This window comes from Crotalus tigris, unplaced genomic scaffold (genome assembly GCF_016545835.1).
Source record: "Crotalus tigris isolate CLP2741 ecotype Arizona unplaced genomic scaffold, ASM1654583v1 scf7180000017937.1871474, whole genome shotgun sequence".
Lineage (NCBI taxonomy): Eukaryota > Metazoa > Chordata > Lepidosauria > Squamata > Viperidae > Crotalus > Crotalus tigris.
The window spans coordinates 1,837,299-1,859,020 of NW_024096729.1; positions in this window are offsets into that span (position 1 = coordinate 1,837,299).

Genomic DNA, 21,722 nt, shown 5'->3' on the forward strand with positions numbered 1-21,722 from the left:
GGGGAATAAAAACCAACCCCCGCTCCCCACCCCTGCTGCCAATCCTCAACAGAAATGCTCACAACAATGAAAACCTTGGATAGGAGGAAGAGAGTGGACGGGCGTGCAGGCAGGTGTCTTGCTCAGCTGTGGCTTGGGGGCCCCTTTTTTCAGTGTCACTGTAACTTTGAACAGTCACTAAGCGAACTGTTGTAAGTCGAGGACTACCTGTACTTTATCACTTTTTTCCTTTTGAGGGGGGGGGGTCATCAAGTTTTTGACATCTTGCTAGGTGACTGGTGGTACTCGGATGTTGCCATATCCTAAAAGTGGTACAATGGGTGAAAAGGTTGAAAAGCCCTGCTCTATGCAATCAAAAAAGCATATGATTCAAGCTTCTTGGGTGAATAAACGAATCAACAGGGGCCTACAAATGCTAACTTTAGTGAGCTATCATCAAGTCAGGTTCAACTTATGGATAGATAATGCACCTGGATTTACTTGTGCAGGGAGACTTTACAACCACCACAGGGAGAATGTTTTTGAAGGCCAGCACCATTGCAGAGAAGATCTACTTGCAAATCTCTGCAAGATTGCACTTCAAAACATAGTAGAAACAGCAGGACCTTCTCTGCGGTTGTTACCGATTGTCCAAGTCTACTATTGAGATTGAGATTGAAGTATTAACTACTTATATTTGAACTGGCAGAAAATAACATCATTGCAAAACTAGCTGTCCCCTATGCCAATCCCTGTTCTGCTTCCATTCAATGTTATTTCTGTGGCCTAACTTCTGTAAACTCCGAGCCACAAATTCTTTCCCATTTTCAGTAGAGCTTCTGTCACTAGACTGGCTTCTTTGCTGACCACTTGGAGGGTTGATGCTGATAAATCTTGCTATTACCATAAGATAGATGCATAATAATAGATTTTGTTGGGAAATTAATTGTAATTGTTAATAAGAAGCTCTGAAGCATGACTGGATTCAAAGATACAGTGAGTAATATTATCGATGCAGGTAATCTAATGCACATTAAAATCATGCACCTTTTTATTCTATAGCACTCACGCCCAGAGAAAAGACCAGCTTTCTCCTGTCTTAGGATTGATACAAAGAACAGTTGGTTCTTCTGCTTCTCAGCCCACATTCTTGGTATCTGCACCTTCCTTGCACTTGAAATATGTGATATAATATGATGATAAAGCAGCAGTGAAGAAAATAACCATGCTTCCAAGTAGCTAAACTTAACCTTTTTCTAAGGTTTTGGTTTACATAAAAACAGGGCATAGATTTGCATAATTGCTGCATATGGACATATGAGAAAGAATTTAAAATTAAACATATTTCAACATGCTGATGAAGACTATGATCAGGGGTTCTTGCTCAATTTATTGTCCCCGACCTTAATGGAGGGGTGGGCATACTAGAAAAATTGTGAGCACAATATGAAGCCTCTCACAACTTGGATTGTGCAGAGTGTGATTACAGTATGTGTGTGTGTGTGTGTGTGTGTGTGTGTGTGTGGTGTGTATTTGTATGTATGTATGTTCACAAGACCATTGTTGACTCTCCAGACTAATCTGATTTCATGCCCAAGCCTGTTATGAATTGTTTCAATTATTTTTTAAAAATTAAGAATATTTAAGGCATATAGCTCAAGGCTGGCAAACGAGGACTGAAAATCTCTCTCTCTCTCTCTCTCTCTCTCTCTCTCTCTCACACACACACACACACACACACACACACACACACACACCTATTTCCTTATCTATCTACTATATCATCTATTTATCTCTGCTTATCTCTATATCTATCTAGCTATCTACGGTATCTAGTTATCTATCATCTCTATCATATATTTATATCTATATCTGACTACTAGATGGCAGCAAAGTGTCTGGTGTATCTCTGCTGGGATCTATGGATCAATTGGTTTTTTGCAGCTCACATTCCCTTAGCTTTTATACAGACTGAATCACAAGCTAACCAGTTACTCTATAGTTTAGCATGTCTTGCATTTATTTGTTTGTTTGATTGATTGATTGATTTCTGAACCACCCATCTCCCTCAAAGAGGGACTCTAGGAGGTATATAACAAAGTATTAAAATATATTTAAAAAGTATATAAATGTTAACAAATTTAGAGAGAGGCAAAGATAATAAAACTCTATTAAAATTGATTAAAAAGATGAAGGGAGGCTCTCAGGGCACTAGCGAGCCCCAAAGCTGCATGCTTCTCTGGGCTCCCCACCCAAGGATGCAGAGCCATGTTTTAACTCCTTTTTGGAAGGCCAGGGGAGTGGAGGCCTGTCTTACCTCTGTGGTCAGAAGATCCATAGGACGGGCACAATAGCAGAGAAGGTTCTCTTCCTGGACCCTGCCAGTTCTTTAGCTGCCAGACTCTGCAACATACCTTCCCTGCCTGATTGAATGGGATGAAGATGGGACCATAGTTAGCCTGGCCTCATGCCATGTAGGGCTTTACAGATCGTAACCAACACTTTGAATTGGACCCAAAAGCAAACTGGCATCCAATGCAGTTCACGGAGCAAAGGTGTTACATGTGCCTGCCTTTCTTTAGGCACCCAGAATTGCTCATGCGGATGTACTCTGTATCAGTGGAAGCTTCCAGATACTTTTCAAGGGTAGTCCCATGTTGCAATACTCCATGTGGGAAATGACCAGGGCATGAGTGATCGAATGGAGAAACGCCTTATCCAGGAGAGGGCATAATTGTTGCACAACATGAAGTTGAGCAAAGGCCCACCTACCCATGCTGCTGCCTGCTCTTTGAGCAAAAGCTGTGAGTCCAGAACCCCCAGGTTACACCTCTGATCTGTCTGGTGTAGTGGAATCCCATTCAAGACCAAAAATGGATACAGAGGGGCCCTCCCACAGCCACTCCATCTTACCAGTATTCAGTGGAAGTCTATTGTTCCCCATCCAGGCCCCACGAAAAAACATCCATAGTTTATGGATGAATGTGCAATGTAAAGCTATAAAGTTCTATTAAATAATTATGATTTAGTAACCATGGGAAAGTGTATCATGTGAATCCATCACAAGGTAAGAAACTAGTGAAGGTGGGATTTGAAACTACAATATATCTAATGAAGTCTGAAAGCTGGTGGAAAACTGTCTGTACATTTGGATTTTACATTTTGTTGTTTTAACCAGTCGTGTCCAACTCTTGGCGACTTTATAGACAAGTGCTTATACTTGCTTATAAATTTACATGCAAACTAATTATTCCTTGGTCTCTTGGAAAACAGGAGCAATAAAATCTTGGTCATACAACTTTCCATTCCAAGACATGCAGATTGCATGAGCTTCATGTCACTCTGGACATGCTGATGCAAATAACATTTTTAGGCATTTGCTAAGCAAAAATGGATTCTGCCTATAGCAGGAGAGCCACACAGTTAGCTTGTCGTAGGCAGGTAACTTGTTTTCCTGCAACTTTTGAAAAGCTACAGTAAAAAAAAAAATGATTTAAACATGATCTTTGCGCAAGAGAGAGAGAGAGAGAGAGAGAGAGAGAGAGAGAGAGAGAGAGAGAGGAGCTACGGAAGGCTGTGATTGGCTAGGCTGCCTGAGATGAATTTGGCTGTTACTACCTGTTCACAGGGTTTTCATTGGTTGTTGGGAGAGCATTTGCTCATCTACTGGACAGGCAGAATCAAAGGCATTTCATGCCGTTCTTTTCCTCCACCCCATTGCAAGAGAACAGGGTGTTGCCAGCTTTGGAACAGGCGGAAGCAGTTGCCTGGCAACCAGAAATGCAGCTTTTGTTCCTCTTGCAGTCTCACCACATTTTGCAGCACTTGACCCATGCTGTGATTGCGTTTGCAGAACAAGCCAGGCTAGACTGAGCAAAGGGTTTCTCGTAAGGGCTTGAATGCATTGCCTGAGTTTATTGTATGTACCACTGGTCTGGGCAAATCACATTGGGTGAATTTTGCCTGATCTGGTTTCCAGTTAAGTCTACTGTGTAGATCCAACCTGTGTGAGTAGAAAAGTATGCTGTGTGTTGGACAGCTATATAAATTTCTTTAATAAATAAATAAACATAATTTTGTGCAGTGCATATTTGTTCCTACATTTAATGTTTATCTGTGTGCTAATATTTTATGGTTTAATAAGGCTTAGGCTATCATCTCTCAAATAGACAACTTCCAGATGTGCTGGGATTGTAATTCTGGGGACTAACATCTGGAAAAGGTCTGGTTAGGGTTATGATCTAAAACTTGATAAACATTCAGACGGAATCTGGTCTGGCCTCTTAGGGTGTCAGACCAGGTAATGCTTTTGTACAGATAATCCTTGACTTGCAACAGTTCCTTTAGTAACTATTCAAAGTAACAACTTCCCTGAAACAAGTGACTTTTGACCATTTTTCACACTTACCATTACAGCATCCCCATGGTCATGTGATCAAAATTCAGATGCTTGGCAACTGACTCATATTTATGACAGTTGCAGTGTCACAGGATCATGTGATCATCTTTTGCAATCTTCTGACAAGCAAAGTCAATGGGGAAGCCAGATTCACTTAATAACCATGTTATTAATTTAATAAATGCAGTGATTCACTTAACAATTATGGCAAGAAAGGTCATGTTGAAAGAAAAATCCAGTCCAAGCCGGGAATAAACAAAATGGAGACTGCTTTAGAAAGAAGATTCTTGTTTATTGAAGAGCAGAGCCACAACAGCATGTAGCTTTGGGGCAGATGAACACATGGAGCTGGGAGTGGTGGGTTTTTATACCTTCTTAGGCTTCTGTGTTTGGAGTTGTTCCTGTTCCTGTGGCATGAACTTTGACCTGAGTTTTTGAGCGTGTTCTTTTGGTATTCTGATCATGGTGGATTAATCCTATGATGTCCTAAAGGTCATGTCCTGCTTCTCTGAGGCTATGGCAGATGACTATCCTGTGTTGGATTTTTGGGTGAGAGGTTACTGGTTCTAATGCTATCACTTTGATATTGTTAGCTATCAAATCTTGTCCCAAGGGATTTTGAAAGATCTTGTCTTTAATGGGTTTCTGCAGGTAGTATTTGCTCATGAATGGGGCCTCAGTCTTCCTGAATGGGATTATCAAATCTACATTTTTACAGACCTGGCCTGCTGAGTTTTTGGCTGGGGGAGAGGGAGAGGTTTCTGCCTTTTAAGTTTTTTTTCCATTATTCCATTGGGGAAATATAATATTCTGCTTTTTAAATATTCCCCAAGACATTTCCTTCTCTGAGGCGGGGGAGTGACTTCCCACAGTCATAAAATGGGGCAAAAGTCACTTAACAAATGTCTCAGCAAGAGAAATTTTGGGCTTAGCTGTGGTCATAACTTGAGAACTACCAGTACACACTTTTCTAAAGCTATATCACACTGAACTTTTCAGGCAATGTATTCATAGAGATTCATGGAGATATGCCACAATTTGTGACTGTGCACAGGTTTATTTACTGTGCACATTATTTATCATTATATTTATATGCTGAAACATTTGAAGCAGTTTACAGTAAAATAATCAATGAAATATTTTTTTTTAAAAAAATGACATTATAACCACATATTTTCCACATAACTGGATAAACTGATGCAAACCTGATATAGCTTTCATTCTAGGAGAACACGAGCAAAGAGCAATGAAGAGAAAGAATACTACAAGCAAACAATGCTACAAACTAGTTCCCCACATGAACACAAACACTGCTACATACTATATTTTGAGTTGTGTTGCCTTAAACTTTCATGGAATGGAAGATTGTTTGAACAGCACAGTGTTTATCAACCTCTAAGGTGTGTGGATCTCAACTCCAGAATTCCTCCATCAGCACTGAAATTGAAAAACATTGCTATGGTAAACTGCCAGGGTAAGACAAAACTTAAATTGTCCACCTTGACTCAACTTGTATTATGAGGTTCCTGTTAAGAAAGAAAATGGAGACCAATCAAATGAGAACTCTCTATGCCACTACCAATAGTCAGCAGGAAAATGCAGCATTCAGTTGTAGATTTTTTTGCATGATAATCTGGCTTCACATCTGTCTAACAGCAGCTGTGTGCAGCCCTACAACAGGGAAAACTTTTCAGATGATGTTGTTTTGGTGGTATTCACTGAACTATTGTTCTTTCCATGCCAAAATATTTGGACTTACTTCTGAAAACCTTCAGCTGTTGCAAAGGGTTATTAACAGAATCCCAGATCTGGACTGTAAAACTCCAATTGACCCCTTTAGTATTTATTCTGGAAAGAAGGAATCACATGCATTAATTTGACTTTGAGACAGTGTTAATATTTTCAGACAGCCCTGTTCTTTTGAACTAGATATCTATTACCTGGAAATTGTTCTGGACAACAGAAATGGATTCTCCTTATCCCTAAGAGACTTTCCTTTAGAAAAAAAAAATTATGGACTCAATTACTTAGTGATTGAAGACCTTTTGTTATTCATTCCCTATGTCATTTAGCTGCTTTGACTACCTTCTGTCTCCTTTGGGAGACTCATGACTGTGCTTACCCACATACCTACTCGTTTATCTGAAGATAAACTGGACTATCCAGTTCTGATATAGTCAGTGTAGTATTGAATAAAACAAAGGAGGCCTGATTTTGTGAAGATGTGGTAGCTTGCTCTTTCAGGAGTGGCGTGGTGGCCTAGTGATGAAGATGCTCATCTCCCACTCGGAAGGTTGAGAATTCAGTCCTAGGTAGCGGCAGATGTTTCTCTCTTAGTTGTTTTACACAAAGAAAAAATATCTGCTGCCAACTCCACGTGGCGTCAGGAAGGGCATCCAGGCAGTAAATGCTCAGCTCCATCCAGTCGCTCCAAATAAAGGGATTACAGGGTTATAAAATGGGAGGGTTTTTTTAAATGGTAGCTTGCTTTTTCACACTCCAATCTACTCTGCTGGTTTGTTGTAGGGAAAAAGTAGAGGAGGGATGTCATAGTTTATATAATGAAACCAATATTCTAGTTTGTATAACATGAATAATAAGCTAGCTACATGGGCTCGATTTACACAAAACAGTGAACTAAAAAATGTTTCGTTATGGTTCAGTTCAATTCAGGTTAGCATGATAGCCTAGCCACTGTTCTTTATCTCTGATTTTGTTTTGACTTTTCTTTGGACAAGATCTACCTGTGTCTTAAGAAGAACAGCCGTATTAATTAATATGAAGGAACTCTGAGTTTTCCACAGTGTGAGTTAGGCTGTAGCATCAGTTCTTGGCACATATCAAGCTGAATGTAAACCAATTACAGCCAACACAAACCAAATCAATTACAAACAAATTGTACTCAGACTTCCATGTCTTTGGTGCCTTTCAAATATGTGAAGATGGATTCCACAGAATTCCTTGGCCAGTGTCAACACTGATATGAATTGTAGAGTTGAAATCCAAAAGTCTAGAAGATAACCAGGTTGAGAAACACTCTTGTCCTCTGGTGATGGTCATTTTTCGTAATTTTAAGATGGTATTAGGATTTATCAAACTCTGGGTGAGACACCATATCATTGGTCAATGATGTTAAGAGCCTGATCTAGCAGGTAAATTTATAAAGAGATGTGGGCAAATCAGTTTAAGTTTCATCCATTTCACTTTCACATTCCATCTCACTGTTTACTTCCACTATTGCTCCTTTTCAAGGAAAAGCACTATTTCTCATCGGCTGATACACAGTTCAAAGCAAACAGAAAACAAGGTTCTTTTTAAAAGCCATCCTTTAAAAAAAAAATCTTTGAAAAAATCTGTCTTTTTTTCTTAGCATTTACACCATTATAATTGCCAAATTTCTTTCTGAGCTTAAAAACTCTTGTAAAAACATATTGCATTTTAAATTCTACTTCAGACTTTCCTCTAGTATAATTTAAAATATTGATTATTGTTTTAATACGCATGGATATGCACATAAATATATTCATATTTGTATTGCTGAATTTTTATTTGTGTTCTGGTAATGGATGCTGTTGTTTTGTTTTTGACTAAGTCAATGCTTATATAAGTCCTGAATTCATTTTAAGCATAAACTTGTTCACACATATCACTCATCGGCTGAATGAGTTTCTCTCATATATTTTTATACACATTTTCTCCTGAAAAAATACACACATTAAAATGCATTATAATGACAAGAACAGCATGAAAATAGTTTAGAAGTGTGAAAACCAGTGAATAACAAATTTCTGAAGAACATATTAATCTTGGAAGTTGGCATATCTGCCCTTTCATATTGGAATGAACAGAGACAACATTCTGAAGTAACTTTGATATCAAAAGGAGGAAGAATCTCTGTTCTGCTTTCACACTAACAAAAGAAAGAAGCCACAAAGTACAAAATGAAGTACTTTCTTGAGGGCACTTTTTCCATGCAGTGAAACAGGCTTTGCCTGATCATTTTACTGTCTGAACTGCAAAACAAAATCTTCCCCATAAGCCTTATAAACTATTCTCATATAGTTAAATCTTACTTCAACACTAAGGAACTATCTCAGAGTTACAAGGAAAGTTGTATTGTATAGCCAAAATCGCTCGCTTTCTGCCATGTGACATCAACTTCCTGAAGTAGCCATCACACTCTGCTTAATCTCAGGGCTGGCCGTGGAAATTATAATAGTTAAGAACATTATCTGGGAATTAAAGTAAGAAAAACATCTTATGAAACCCTATGAGGGAGTTCATGCCACACAACAAGCAAAAGATACGATGAGACCATTTAATATTTAGTGGGTATCACAATGCCAAAAATTCACTTTGATCTATCTGTAATTCCTTTTATTTTTCTACAGCTGCCTGTGTGCAAAAGAATTTTTAAAAGATTCCTTGTCTTGCTGGTAACTGATTGATTACTTTTTCTGCTGAAATAGATATTGTTTTGTTTTGTTGTATACTTAAACTTTCCTCAGATCCATTAAAAGATGATGCATGCCAGCTAATATAAATTCATGCATTTGACAATTGATATTTCTGTTGCTGATTTGTACATTTTTGTTTCAGCCCAAATGCTGATTTCTTTTCCCCCTGCCCAAGAAACTCTACATTCTAACAGGATTTAAGCTGGCACTTTTGTCATTAAATGCTTAACTGCTGGCAAATATTTGATCTGGTGGAAGATGCTAGCAATGATGGAGCTTTGTGTAGTAGGCTATAATGTCCAACCTTGGCAACTTTAAGACCTGTGAACTTCAGCTCCCAGAATCCCTCAAGCCAACATGGCTGGCTGGGAAATTCTGGGAATTGAAGTCCACAGGTATTAAAGATGCCAACATTGGACATCCCTGCTATAATGACTCTGGTACATTATTAAATACTCTGGAGGAAACACCTGAACTGAAATGAGTCCGAAGAGTGATGATAGAGATGCTTTTTAAAGGAAACTTATGAAATGATACAGAATCCTAGGCAGTCAACATTACAGGAAGGAAGGAAGAAGGGAAGGAGGGAAGGAAGGAAGGAAGGAAGGAAGGAAGGAAGGAAGGAAGGAAGGAAGGAAGGAAGGAAGGAGGGAATTTTCTTCATCATGTTTTGTCTAAAGCTTTAATTTAATGTCAGTGAGACAATATCCAACTAGATCCCTAACCGTATGAACTCGGGAGCATCCACACTTGCATACCTTGCACATTTCTGAGCCTGTTATGCTACTGTGTAATTCGGCTCCCTTTATGATTGACATTCCTATTTTTAGTAAAGAAAGGGACAGGAAACTAAGGGTTGTCAAATCCTTTCTTGTTCCCAAATCAATTCAGTGATTGCTGATACTTGTTGTTGGCTGGGACATCCAGGGCACTGAAGAGTAGAAAGATAGAGGAATCTACCAGTTTTATTTCATAGACCTTGCAGATACATATTCTAGCAGTGAATTGGCACTAGATTGCCTGCAGATTATGATAAAAAATGTCAAGACGCTGATGATGTGTATGCCGCAGATCAAATGTGACTGTCAGATTGTGACTTCTATCGTTTGTGAGCCCCATTGAAGTTGTCATAAAAAAATGGCCCAATTATAACGGCACACAAGGTACTGTGCTGGTGATTTGCAATAAAGGATGCCTATCTTGAATGCAACACCTTTTTCATTCTCAGTCTTCCCCTGCCCTCCCCCGATAGAATGGGAATTATAATGGCTTAAATGTTGGCATTATTAGAGGGAATAAAAGATAATCAAGAGCTGCTAGCATGCCAGTGGGATAGGATGAACTATAAAGAAATAATCAAACACAAGGGTTAAAACACACAACATGGTTTCCTTTTATTTAATTGTTTAATCAGTTTACATTCCACAACTGACAGTTTACTTTTTCATTTTTTTCATAAACAAATTGCTTAATTACCAGACAATATTGTAAATCAATGGAGTTACAGAATGTCCTGTGAATTTGAAAAGAAAAACAAAAAAAGCCAGATGCAGCCAGTTTTGTTTACTTTTCCACCCACCTAACCCTCATCAAACCCTGTAATACTCAGCATTCTTTTCCATTTTTTTTCCTTTTCTCTTTCCAGGAAAAATCTTGAAATACTGTATGTCTTCCCCAAATCCAAATGTCCTATTACATTCCTGGAATCCTCTCTATTGCTCTAATAAACAAAAAGCTCCCAGATGGATCTTTGTGGGACGAAGAACTGAAAGCCAAACAAGGGCTTTGCTGCATACAACTATCATTGTTATACCCAATAATGTGAAGAAGTTGATGCACTAAGATGGAGCTTTAGCTGTAAAAAGATCAAGCAACACAGTTATCCACATCATATCAGAAGAAGAATCAAACATACTAATTCATGTTATTTTTTATTTTATTTTTTTAGCACCAAAAGCCATTTTGGCTACTTGCATTTCATGAAGCCAGAAAAGATGCATTACAGTCTAACCAACAGGGTTTACTCAAGGAAATTACTCTGATCTCTGCTATGAATGCTGAAGTTAAAGGCAAACTAGGAAAGAATTGAATAACAGACCTGACTTGGAGAAAGGAGTGGGAGTGGGTGGGAGGGATGGAGGGATGGCCAACACTGTCTTGAGGTTTGCTATGCATAATTTATTCCTTTATTAGCTCAGAGTTTCATTCAGTGATGCATTTAAGAAACACAACTGAAAAAGAATGTTTGTTGTCAATTAAAGTTAACAGAGTTTACTGACCATATAAACATTCCAGGAGGTTGGCAACCAGCAATGCTCAGATCCATAACAAAACAAAGTTTTATCTTGGTGGAACCTTCTATATAACTGGTGGTCTTTACTTATCTTTGTAAGTTGCAAAGTGTTTAGCATTTATAAAAGAAATTACCACACTTGGAAGTGATTTGTGAATGTGCATCACCTATCTTTTAAATATTTTGGCTTTTTCCAAACATGAATAATCAGTGGTAACCGTGAAGTCACCACTGAACTGATGGGATTCAGATTTATCAACATTTTAGACCATGAAATCATTGTCAGAATCTTGCAGTTCCATTTTGAATGTGCTGAATCAAGATAGTGTTTCTGATGAGCTCAACACATACAGTACCTATTGAATAGTCCCAATAATGTGAAAATGTCCTAAATATTAGATTAGCTTCCCCCAGTTTTGTGTTTCTAGCCATGATGGATATTAATTTCCACAAGTAACAGCCTTTGGCTGGGTAATATGGGAGAGGCCCAAATTATATGAAAGGGTTAACTTCCTGACAACTCTTGGAAATGCAAAGTACCATCTCAGTTCTCAAAATATCAAATATGACTATCCTGTGATATGATTTATGCCTTTTGCAGTCACTGAGGCTGCAGATATACTGGGACTTTGAATATTATCTTGCAACCAAGGGTCAACTATTCTTTATGAGAAGCAAACTGAGGGGAAGTTTAAGATGAAACATTGACATTTCTTCATCTGAGGTTTGACACACTGCTCTTACTGATCTATTTTAAAGTGGTAAATTCACATATGTGCATGTGTGCATGTACATGTATGTGGGGGTGCACATGAGAGACAGAATAATTGTGTAGAAATTTGTTACCAAAAGGTTGTTGTCTGATTTGGAGATTTTTATATGCAGAACACCAATGATTTTCTGCAAAAGTATTCATGTATGCATTCTAAAAATATCCAAGAATAGTTTGACCATATAACTTGCAAACTTTCTCTTAAAGTTTATATAATAGCAATCACAGTCTTATTCATTCACATCTACATTGCAAGGAGTCCAAGAACAGGTTCACTGTGTACTGTGCTATTTGGGTCAGTTCAGCCATAGATACTCAAGCATTTTTCCAAAAAGTGAGAATTTTTTAGAGATAAGTCTGCATCTCACATCAACTTATTTAGAAACAGGATGAGTGGGAGTATGTCTAAGACTGAAAAAATGGATATAAGATCTGAGAGCAAGAGGGAGATCTTTAGAGAATAGAATGGATCAATTGACAATCCACTCTACTCAAAATTAGTGCATCTTATGTTCTGAGGTATGAAGAAAATCTAGTCTGTAAATTATATTGTTCCATTTCTCATAAGGTGAATCCTAGATGCCAATAAATGAGGATATTTTAACTTTCTTGTTTCTTCTGTAACAAGCTTCTTCAACCATGCCATCTTATCTATAACTCATTTTCAAGCACATTTTCAAACTAATTCCTTCTTTTCCTTTGATTATATATGGATATTCTTTTTGAATTCTGAAAGGTTAGATAGTTGTCTCTGATTTTTGACATATTTTGTGACAGGGCAGTTCATAAACTTTACACGCTTTTAATGTTCTTCAAATTAGAAGTTGAAGGTCACCATATTTCAATAATGATGCCTCAAATTACCATTAAAAAAAAACACCCGTGAATTAATCCTCAAAACCCCAGTTCTATTTGTTACGCTTCCACAATATAAAACATTAAGGGCACATTTCTATTTTTACACAGAATTAAGGCAACTGAATTCAGTAATACTGACTTCCAGTTAAATATGCATAATTAGGATAATTAACACATCATTAACTCACAGGAGAGTTAATGTGAATTGTAGTCCCACTTTAAAATTTGAAAACTAGCTGGATGACTTGGGCCAATCATTCTCTCTCAATCCAACTCAACTTATAAAGTTACTGTTGTGGGCATACTAAGAGAAGGAAGGAGTATTATGTATATTCCTTCCTTGAATTACCTATAAAGTAATAAAGGCAGGTGAAATAAATAAATAAATTGCTTTCATGGACTGTTTTGTCTGACAGATTTGGATTCCCCACAGTTTTTGGCACTGTCAAAACCTTTGCAATAGTTGCTTATGTTAGTTCAGACATATCATAAGTAGCTGATGCTATTTTGGGCCCCTTGGGCTATCATTGTCCTTATTTGTAGATGTTCTTTAACTTTTGAAAATTGTTTGCCATTCTACAAACAAGACAATGTGTTGACCTTGAACTTCTTTACTTGGAGCGTGCCCCACTGAATCAAAAGTGACTTAGTTTAGTTGACAGATAAGACAGTGCTGCCTGTATTATTTTTAAAGAACAGAATCTTGCTGGGTTATTATAGGGAAATAAGTGACCCAGTTAAGAAGCCAAATTTGATCCAACGAGGAAATGAATTCTACAGGGGCACATCTCATATTTTTGTTACAAAATATGTAATGAAATTTTTGAGTTGTAGGAAATAAATGGGAAAAAAATATTTTCAACTGAAGTATTGGAAGTTACTTTGATGTGAAGTATTCCTTCAAAGAATCTGTAAAAAAAATATTGAAAATTGTTCACTTAGAAAAGGCAAGTGGACAACATCCTATATACAAAGTGTGAGTGTCCAAACTCACATATCTAATGACTGAATTGTACTCCATCTGATATATTTTTGGGAAATGATAATGGTTACAGTATGTGCAGAATGAACATAAAATCAAGGAAAGGCTACTTGAATTGCATAGTAGTTTAAAGGAGAACTGGATGCAACTCAGGACCCATCTATGCTCCATTAAGTATAATTTAATCATGGTGCATAGGATAAGTTGCAAATTCAGCAACAGCAACAACTATGGCAAATTAGGCTGCTGAAATGTGTGTGTTGCACCATTTTAAAAAATGATCCTGCTTGTAAAAACCAACATATCTAGGGGAAAAACTCTGGTTTTACACATGCGTTACTAACTAGACTCCAAATCAGAGTAGTTCAGAAGAAATTTCAGTTCTGCCAAAACTATAAACTCAGCTTTAGATCAGTTAGTGCAACTTGGAGAGACACCTCACATTATGGTTCCTTCAGTATTTTAATTTAAAATTAAAATTGGTCATTTAATCTTATGACATTTCCCTAACAGAATAATATAGAAATCACAGAAAGAAATGACAGGAAAAATAAGGGCAGATTAAGTATGGTGTTTCTAAGATTCTCCCCACGAGACAACCATATGGTTTCAACTTACTTATATTAACGGAGCTGGGACTTACTCAAGAAGTGTGATTACTGGAGACAAAGGACTAGATCAGCAGTTGACTTATCCTTCAATAGTAGTGACAGAACCATCTCACATTAAATTAGCAATCAAGTTCAGATGACACAGAGCAAAGTGCAAAAAACTCTGTTCTGCAACAAAGGACTGCCATTTCTTTCCTCCTTACCACCCAAATTTGTTTCCTGAGATAAGGTTAATAGCAAGGGCAGACTAGCTGCTATGCTGCAAGATGACAGAATTGGAGGACTAGAAGCCATGCCCTTTCTGGAATGTGAGCATTTGGTTTTCAGTTAGTAATTAAATTGGTTGTTATTATTAACTAAAAATCACAGCAGTGGCCTTCTTTGAAAGGAGAGAAACATAAACCATGTTGTAAAATTTTTCATTTGTTGCTGCTTCAGCAGCACTATAAGGCCACTTGCTGAGGAGATAAACAAGGACAAAACTCTTTTGGCAAATGTGCATCTTGACCAAGGACAATGAAGCTGATGACAGATACTCAAGAGCAGCGGTTCTCAACCTGTGGGTCGCGACCCCGTTTAGGGTCGAACAACCATTTCACAAACAAACAACGCAGTCTGCCATTTTCCCCCCCTTTTCCTTAGCTGTGCTACTCCCTTTTATTCTATTGGCTTTTGAAAGCCAATAGAATAGACTCTCTTGAATAGAGTCTAATTCTATTGGCTTTCAAAAGCCAATAGGAATTGTCCAGGATGTCTCTGCCCTGCTGAGCCTGCTAAAAGTCCCATTCTGCAAACGGTGCTGCAAGTTGTCTGCAGTGAAGGCGAGCTGTCTGGAAGTTTCCACCCCTCCCTGCTGAACAACTACTAAAAATGTAAGTAAAAGAGGGCCAGGGGTGGAAGGTGGGAGGCCGGCAGGCGCAGGGAGGGTTGCTGGCGTGCGTGGGGCCTGGCGGGTGCCTTACCTCCCTTGGGCTGGGCCAGCTGGTGCCCAGCTGGTGGTCGCCCTGCGCTGTCGCTGCCCCTTGCCAGCTAAGCCTCAGCCGGCGCACGGGGCAGCACCACGCATGCGTGGCGCTCCCAGGAAGGGAAAGTCCTTGATTTACGACCGGTTGGGTAATCCTTGACTTATGACTGGTTGGGTAGTCCTCGACTTATGACCGGTTGGGGGTCACGGCATTAAAAAGGTTGAGAACTACTGCTCAAGAGCAAAAGATACTTGGAATTGCTGCTAGGAGACTTGTAGGGAAAGAAGGTGTTGGAAAGAACCACTTCAACCTCTCTTTCTGACTTTCTCCCCATTAACTTTTATAACATTGACTTTATTATGACACACAGACCTTACAAGGCTTTCAGAGACAAGGTTTTTTTTTTTCCTGTTGACAGCAATACATGCAAACAGTTTGCTTAGAACCAGTGACTTTGACAGTAAGAGGAACAACAATGGAGGCGCCAATATTCCTGATCCTCTTGTTTCACTGACAAAGAGGAAGAATCAGTGAGACAGTTTTAGGATGCTTCATCTGTTGAATTCATTTCAAGACTGGACCCCTTCCCCTCCCCTTCCCTCCCCTGCCCTCCAATTCACAATTTTAAGTTTGTACATATTTTTACAGGCATTTGAATTAAAAAACACAGTCACATCTGGAAAGTACTGATATGAAAATGAAACTTATAGAACAAGCTTTTTTTTCTATTTATATAAAGCATTTCATGAGAGAATGAAAGAAAGGAGACAGAGATAGAGGTATTAAAATTAAAAAAAAAAAGTAGAGAGGAAAGACTTGGAAATGGCGCCCGTGATCCATAGGGCCTCCAAAATTTGGATAACTGCAAGGGAAAACTTTTAGGACTTACACATTGTCTTTTGATGGATCTAACTCCTGCAAGAGAGAGGAAATACGATTTTTCCTAATGTACTTCACAGATATGCATTCCCTTCCTGCAACACAATTGTAGTCGAGAGCCGCTGCAATCTTGTAGAACTTAAAGAACAGGGATTTCAGCTGGAATGCCTCGAGAGGAGATGGACTGCCAACTGAAATGTTATTTGGAAATTCTGGGAGTCCCAGCACATTTGGAGGGATAAAAAAAATGAATGGTTGAGCTAGGTATTCAGGGGCAACAATACTGATGAGAATAGAGTTTTAAAATTATAAACTGTTGATACAAGAGCCTATAATCTTTTTTGACAATTGATCTCATTTGTAATTTTAACAGCATGCTTTGGGAACTTTCTCGGTATGACTACTATGGTGGGCACAGTTAATCACAAAACTCTGATTTACTACCATTAATTCTGACTTCCCAGGAATTTTTGTATAATAGCTTAGCTTAATTTTTCCTTTCATCTGGATGGGTAGGCTCATTTCCAAACACTGAGTTGCAGACTCTTAGCATTTTTATTTTCTATGGAATGGCTTTGGGATCAATGTCAGACGCAGAGGCATTGTTGGGAATACAGATTATATTTGAAAATGGTAGTTCCTTTATAGAATGCTATCTATCCTATTTTTGGTAAAAAAAAAAAAAGATTACTAGTAAACTAAAACTATGAAGAGTGCGGGTTCATGGTACCAAGGAAAATGTCAGTGAGACATTTGTGGCCCCAAGGCCTTTAGGAAATTTACCCATGATCTCTAAGAGAAACTGTTATCCACCCATAACCACACAAGATTAACTGATCTGTGAAGTGGTAAAAACCTTTATTCAGTTAGAAGCAGATCACAAAATCTTTGCATGATCAATGTGACTAAAATATTGAGTGATTTACCAAACGACTGTAACCTCCATGAACCTCTAATCATCTGTAATGGTTAACAGCGAAGAGATGATTTTCATCCCATTAGTACCAGCCCTAAACAGAACATAAAGAGCCAATTGTCTTTGGAAGCAGATGTTAGGGATTGCTGACTGTGCAACAATAACAATTTCTCAGTGATCACTTTCTCTTGAATGATAGAACTATGCACTCTATATTAATCTGCTATTCTCAGAAATAGAGTGGATGTTGGTTCATTGCCCATGTAAAGTTCAGGTATTATTCCGACCGATTTTTCTATATAGAACGAAGTAAAAGTGCCACCTTGCCCTGCTTTTGGTAACAAAATATTTTGGGACAGCCATCAACCTCATCCTACCTGATCAAGGTTAAATCAATTCATCTACAAAATGACTAATATATACTCTATGGTAAGTTACCACTATAGTAAGTTACCACTATGGTAAACAATTGGAGATATTCATCAGCAGTTCAAAGTAAGGTCTAACTGCGCTATGAAATAAGGCCATATAGAATAGGAATCTCACACAGACATCTCAACACTCTCACTAAACTACAGTTCCCAAATGGCTTTGGGAGAAGCAATAACAAATGGGCATAAATCTGATTAAAATTTTGTAGCATAGATTCAGATTTACTATGAGACCCTTCAAATGAACCTGTAGTGTATTACAGTATGGAATGTACTATACATCCCAAAGATTTCAGGTTCATGTTACAGTGTTAGTTTCTTCACCCCCTTGTTCCTTCACCCCCAAGTTATGACTAAGATAAAGGAGGGAGGCCATTTTGATTTCATTGCAAAGTATTTTCCCAAAGAAACCAAGGGAAGTCATAGATTCATCATTAAACACATTCAGTCAAACAGTAATATTCTATAAGATCATCTGAACACTTTGAAATTCTTCAAAAATTACATATATACATCTACATACAAGTATGCACATATACAAGTACACCGGTGACTTTCATTTATCTTCATGGTGACATGTCAATTAAAATATATTTTCATCAGAGTTGCCTTTAGCAGGGTATCAGACTAGGTACAGACCAAATGCAGCATTTAATAGAAGCATATGCTGGGCTACTCATATGTTCATACAGTGTAGGAAACAATTATGCAAACACAAAGCAGAAGGCCTTAAACCTAGAGCCCCTGCTTAGGAAAAATGTAAGGAGGAGAAGGTGAAAGAGGACAGGTCTGTGACTTCTTAAGATCAGAAGTGACAACTTTGCTTTTTTTTTTTTTTTTTAAAAAAAAACTATTTTACTTCTTTCTTTTCTTTGTTGAGGTTCATATTTCATGGTAGCATCGTCAACAATACCTTTGCCAGGTTTTTCCACCTCTAAGCTAAGTTTTTATATTAGCTGCCTGAAAATCTTAAGTTCAATGTGTTTCACAGGTTGAACCAAAGCAGCCACAGATAAGCACAACTGAATTCATGGGACTGTATTTTCACTGATTTTAATATTGAATGTTAGACTATGTATTGCAGCTCCTATGAAGCGGAAGTTTTATGCAGTTGCAATGGGAGCTCCTACTTCTTAAATATTCAGCATAATCATAGTGTATATAATTGATATTGCAAACCATATAAAAGATCTCAGAAATCACTCCACCTATTTAATTTTTTTAAACCTAGATTAAGATTTGCATCATTATTATTTTATCAGTTATTAAATGCCAGAGATAGATTATTCTACTGCACTATTATAAGAGTTTACTCAGAGTAGTGGTGATCATCATAATTACTGGAGGTGCCAGCCTTCTGGGAAAGAAATGGTGAAAGCATTAAAAGCAACCAAAGTGGAATGAAGAGTCAGCAAATAGACTGAGTCTTGCTAATTTCTCTCTGGACAAGGAAAGGATATGAGATGACTCAAAACTGCTCCAGATAGTTAGTCCTTATAAGGAATGATCTCTGGCGGGTTTAGAGCTCTGTGAGATGATATAAATGAGCCATCTTATTTATTTAAAGGGACACTGGGTTCACATATTTCTTTTTCCAATCACTTTTGGAAATTGCTTTTTAACTGCTTTTCCACTATTAGGAACCTTTGGACTGATACATTGTGTTGCACTGATGAATTTCCTTCAATCCTCAGTGCAACAAATTTAAATACAAGTTTAAAAACTTAAAAAAATATTTTTTTGAATAAACAGCAAAAAAGCAATTAAAACTTTGATTTGCAAAGTTACAAATGGACTACGGGATTTTAAATGAGTTTCTAGAATTAATGATAAGAATCCTTGTGGTTTCGTGGGTGTTTGTATGTAGGTCTTTGGTTATTTGGGTTTTCTCCCCCGTAAAATTGGAAGTGTCTTGGCGTTTCGACGAAGTCCCATTCATCATCTTCAGGCTGGTGTTTTCAGCTTCATGCTTCGAGGAGCAATGTGTGGTCTTAGCTGTTTCTTCCTTTTAACTGCCAGTGGGGGTATGAACTGATTGGATGGGAGCTTGGCTGTGTTCTGATTGGGTGGAGGTGTGTTCTGATTGATTAGGGGTTTGGCTGTGCTTTGATTGGACGGGGGGTTGGCTGTGCTCTGATTGGATGCGGGGGGTTGGCTGTGCTCTGATTGGATGGGGGAGTGTTCTGTTTGAGTGGGGGCTTTGTTGTGCTCAGGTTAGTCTGAGTTGCAGGGGGGTTTAAGATGGTGGGCTGCCTTGCTATTTTTTGGCTTCGCGTTCGTGGTCGTGCCTCATCTTCATGGTGGGTGTCAGTTCGAAGCACGAAGCTGAAAACACCAGCCTGAAGATGACGAATGGGACTTCGTCAAAACGTCGCCAAGACACTTCCAATTTTACATGGGAGAAAACCCGAATAACCAAAGACCTACATACAAACACCCCCCAAAATCTCAGAAAATATATATATATATATATATGAAATGAATAAAGCGCGTTCACCAGGAGAGTTTAAAGTTAAAATACTTTAATTAAAGTATTTTACTATATTAAAAGGTTGCCAAGCTTTCGTTGGGAAAACTCCCCAACATCTTCAGGGCTGAGAGACCGTTTCTAACAAGGTGATTCAACCGGGTTCCATAGACGTCTGCACGTGGTTCCTAGACTGTGCTAGCATTCCCTGCTGAACAGCTGATAGGTGGGAGGGGGAATCAGAGTAAAGATTTCTTCTGTCGTTCTCTCGAGCACTTTTGTTCACATTTCCGTCGACCTCAGGGGGTATTGTTAAAGTTATGTTCCGCCCTCTCCCGGCAGTGGGGGGAGTTAGTTTGATGTCATTGTGTATCCTACCATGGAGGCGGGGCTTCATCGGCTGCAATTTAACATCTTTCCTCTGCTGCGTGCTCCCGTATTTATTTTCGCTTGCATGTACAAGCATCAACTGGATGTGGTATTTTTCAATGTTTGAATCATCCTCCTCCATCATGGTGTCCCCCGTGCTCATCTTCCCTCTTAGGTCAATATTCAAGTTAAATCCCCCCCATTTCTGTGAGCAAAAATCTGTTGGTATTTGGGCAGATTCCCCGCTCATGTTACTTTCCCTTTTATCAAGCGAACGGGTCGTCATCACATGTTTTTTCTCCCCTCTCTGTATGGGATATCCACCTTTAGTATTATTATGGGTAGTGCTAAATTTAGTGGTTCTATCCTCAAATTTCTTAAGCGCTCCAATGTCATTATTGTTGTTTTCTCCAATTAAAGGGGTGTGTGGGTTCCCCTTGATGTTGTTGGGAGGTTTCTGGGTAGTCTATATCAGATTGTTTCTGGTAGGGAGGAGGTGTAGCTCCTGGTTTAGAACGTTGTGGATGTTGATTGTAAGGTTTGTGATATAAAGGATGATGGTTTGAGTTCCATTTTCGTAGCGCTTGTTGTGCTGGGTGCAAGTCAATGTGACGATTGATTGAGTTGTTATTCGAGAACCAGGCTTCTTTTAGCAGCCGACCTCCCTTCGTGGCATCACTGGCATCAATTAAAGTATTTTAACTTTAAACTCTCCTGGTGAACGCGCTTTATTCATTTCATTTATAATTATGCCCGGGAGTTGCATTTTCACCATCATTATTGAATTTTATGATCGAGCAGTACTGCTCACAGCCAGAAAATGGGAGAAATTGACAAGATGCATCTCAGCAGCTTACCGCAGAATAGCGTTCCTACACACCTGCGCTCGAGAGGACCTCCCACCCAAGATGTTAAGAAGGAAAACTGTTATTGATACAAATGAATGCATACAAGCCCTCCATCGGTTTCAACGCCAGACGGTTAAAGCCCTTATTAACGACCAGCACAGACGTGTAGAAAATTTAAAAAAATGGGCTCTTGAACTTCAAAGACATTGTAACTCGACTTTATCAGAACACCACTTCCAAGCACTGAGTCATCACATCCAAATGGTAGCTAGAAAAACGAACCAAGAAACAACAGCACACCTCCAACGTAAGATGAATGCCATACGTAAGTCCCAATATAGTAATTTTACCAATAGAGTAGTTTGTAACCTCTCTTCCAAACCTCTGACCAACTCACAACTCACCCTACTGCAACGTGATACTAATCAGAACCTTATGGATGCCTACCCTTTAGATTTTATATCTGCACTGGAGCCTGCTATGCATCATATGGGGA